The sequence below is a fragment of the Jaculus jaculus genome, unplaced genomic scaffold (assembly GCF_020740685.1).
Source record: "Jaculus jaculus isolate mJacJac1 unplaced genomic scaffold, mJacJac1.mat.Y.cur mat_scaffold_48_1_805434_arrow_ctg1, whole genome shotgun sequence".
In the NCBI taxonomy this organism is placed as follows: domain Eukaryota; kingdom Metazoa; phylum Chordata; class Mammalia; order Rodentia; family Dipodidae; genus Jaculus; species Jaculus jaculus.
In genome coordinates, this window is record NW_025423500.1 from 540,669 (window position 1) to 544,588 (window position 3,920).

Below are 3,920 nucleotides of genomic sequence, written 5' to 3' on the forward strand. Positions count from 1 at the left end.
GGAGAAAACAGGTAGCCTTGGCTGTCCATGTGAGAGTGAAGCCACTCAGCAGCGGGTAGGAGGGCCAGACCAGCTGACAGCCCAAGGGGGCACCCTGGAAAGTGCTGTGAGGACCCGATGTGACAGGCCCTGCTGAGGCCAACACCCAGCTCCGGCATCAACCAAGATTGTCAGCATCTTTTGACATTGCCTTCATTGTCCTGTGGATGGGAGGAGAAGGTAAAAACCAACATTGTTAGGTACTAAATGCTAGAAAACACAAAAAACAAACAAACAAAAAAAAAAACCAAGAAGGACAGTAGATGCAGTCTTGGCTTTGCCAGCCTCTGGCCATAACTCAGAATACTAAATGCTTTTGGGATGTGACAAATGGATATAGAGCATTACTAAGTGTGATTAACAAAATTGGAAGTGTCCTAAGTTTAATATACTGACTCTAATTTGAGAAAAGTTGTCTACTTAAGGTTCTCATGGTGAAAGGCTGGTAGAGATTGTTAGAGAAGTCATGAGACCTGTGAAGAGATGACAGGTTGGGAGGGGCAGGCTGGTGTTGGGGAAAATCCTGACACTTTAGGAGTGGAAGAATAGTTTAGTTATTGAATGAAAAGGAAGGGAATTAGAGGCACAGAGATGCCTAGTCTCTTATTTGAATGAGATTTAGATTGGTTGGTTAATGTGGTAGTTAGGGTGTCTGTAGGAATTTAGAAGATGAGGACACTAAGGAGACAAGTGATGTGATTCAAGTATCTAGTATGTGAATGAGCACATGATGCCACAGAGTACATGTGGAGGTCTGAGGACAACTTTGACTTTGCTTGACACAAGGTCTCACTTGTTTCACTGGGTGTGATGTGTGTTTGTTTTTGCTGCATCATGTGCACTGTTCTCACTGGCCTGCAGGCTTCTGGGTTCTCCTGGCTGCACTTACATTACCTTGTAGTAGGTATGCTGCTTGTATCTGCCTTTATGTGGAAGGTAGAGAATTGAGTTAAAGCTGTTAAGCTTGCAAGGAAGTGCCCTCATCAGTCTCCCCAGACCTCTCGTTAACATTCTTCTATCTAAAACATGAAAAATAAGCCATGATGAAAATGTGCACAAAAGACCCAAATAAATATTTCTTGAAAGAAGATATAAAACAAGCATGACAATTTGCTCTACATTATGAATCTCCAGAAAACATTCCAACTGCCGTGACCTGCTCCTTTATTCAGATAAGAGTCTGGTATCAAAAAGAGAAGTTAATAAATGCTGGTTTGGATGCAGATAATGGGAAAGACTTATCTTTCCTCTTAGATCACTGTAAACCCACCCTGACCTCTAAACCTGTGGGTATGCTGCCTGCATTGGTAATTCCTGCCTCACTTTCTATTTTCCTCCAAACTAGAAAGACTCAGACAACTGTGGGCTCAAAAGTTGCTCGCTCTTTTTAGTCCTCACTTTAACACCGGATTTGTCACTTCAATAGCACTTATGTAGACCTGAATTATTACAAGCTTTACGTTTTGTTGCATATTTGTTTGTTGTAATATCTCACAGAACTACATGTGGAAAATGGTCAGTGATGACTTCTGGATTGTTTTGGTTCTTCTGTTCTCAGCAGTGCCCACTCAGGGTCTAAATGCAGTAATATTACTGAAATAAACTAAAAAATGAACCACTAAACCAGGAAACCCTAGTGCTTTGCTAGGCAGAGCATCATTATAAAAGATATTTTATTTTTTATTTTTTTAAATTTTTATTAGCATTTTCCATGATTATAAAAAAAATCCCATGGTAATTCCCTCCCCCCCATACTTTCCCCTTTGAAATTCCATTCTCCATCATATTACCTCCCCATCACAATCATTGTACTTACATATACACAATATCAACCTATTAAGTACCTTTCTCCCTTCCTTTCTCTTCCCTTTATGTCTCCTTTTTAACTTACTGGCCTCTGCTACTAAGTATTTTCATTCCCACGCAGAAGCCTAATCATCTGTAGCTAGGATCCACATATGAGAGAGAACATGTGGCACTTGGCTTTCTGGGCCTGGGTTACCTCACTTAGTGTAATCCTTTCCAGGACCATCCATTTTTCTGCAAATTTCATAACTTCATTTTTCTTTACCGCTGAGTAGAACTCCATTGTATAAGTGTTCCACATCTTCATTATCCACTCATCTGTTGAGGGACATCTAGGCTGGTTCCATTTCCCAGCTATTATAGATTGAGCAGCAATAAACATGGTTGAGCACGTACTTCTAAGGAAATGAGATGAATCCTTTGGATATATGCCTAGGAGTGCTATAGCTGGGTCATATGGTAGATCAATCTTTAGCTGTTTTAGGAACCTCCACACTAATTTCCACAATGGCTGGACCAGATTGCATTCCCACCAGCAGTGTAGAAGGGTTCCTCTTTTTCCACAACCGCGCCAACATTTATGATCATTTGTTTTCATGATGGTAGCCAATCTGACAGAAGTGAGACGGAATTTCAATGTAGTTTTAATCTACATTTCCCTGATGGCTGGTGACGTAGAACATTTTTTTAGATGCTCATATGCCATTTGTATTTCTTCCTTTGAGAATGCTCTATTTAGCTCCATAGCCCATTTTCTGATTGGCTTGTTTGATTCCTTATTATTTAACTTTATAAAAGATATTTTAATGCTGATTTTGAAAAGACCATTCATATCCACTATTCTTTAAAAATTATTTTATTGTTTATTTACTAGAGAGAGAAAAAATACAGGCAGATAAAGAGAAAAAATGGGCATGCCAGGGCCTCCAGCCACTGAAAATGAACTGTAGACACATATGCCATCTTGTATATCTAGCTAATGTGGGCCTTGGGGAGTTGAACCTGGGTCCTTTTGCTTTGCAGGCAAAATCTTTAACTGCCAAACTGTCTCTCCAGTTCCATTTTGTCCACTCTTGTGTTTACTTAACACAAACTTACTTAACTTAAACACTTAAGTGTTTTATTTTGCAGTTAAGACTAAAAGTTGGCATTTTGTATAAAATCTTGAAGTACATTGGTTTGAGTATCATTGGAAAAAAAATTAGTTCAATATCCACCTTCAAAATGTATATTAGCATGATCTTTCTCTAGTTATTTCATATATCCTATTGGTAATCTCTTTAATTCATAAAAATCAAGCAATACCACCCACTTCAAATTATTTTTACTTATGCCCTAATTAACCATGGTTTTAGGGCTAGAGAGTTGCCTTAATGGTTAACATGCTTGCTTGAAAAGCCAAAGGACCCAAATTCAATTCCCCAGGACCCACATAAGCCAGATGCACCAGGTGGGACTTGTGTCTGGAGTTCATTTGCAGTGACTACAGGTCCTGGTGTCCCATTCTTTCTCTCTGCATCTCTACTTCTTTCTGTCCCTCTATCCAATAAGTGAAAAATAAAATGAAATAAAATAAAAATTTTTAAAGTATGTGTTGAAGCCTGTCTCACACCTAACACCTCAACAATTGATATGGATGTGTGATCCCCATTAAATGCCGTACAATGGTGCATATCAAGCTTCCCTGAACAAGAATGTCCATTTATATTATTTAGCAAACAAGGTGGACTGAATCATGCAGCCCAAATATGATGCATTGGGCAGGGTACCATAGGACCTACATGAACATTACCTGCATGGACTGGCTCCCCAGCTACAGGACAGGACTGTGGGTAGAGCTCCAAAAACAAACAAACTCATTACCCATTTCTCACAGTGAGGCATCCTGAGGAGCTGGGCCCTGGGCTTCTACTCTGGAGCTGGCACTCTGAATTGGCAATGGAATCTGAAGGACCAGACCCAGGGCATCCCAGAGTTTGTGGGATTCCTGCCACCAGGACAGAAGTAGGCAGGTGTAGTCTTGGCTTCTTAGGAGGAGAGGCACATTCCATGTGCAAGTGAGTAGCCATTCTCAA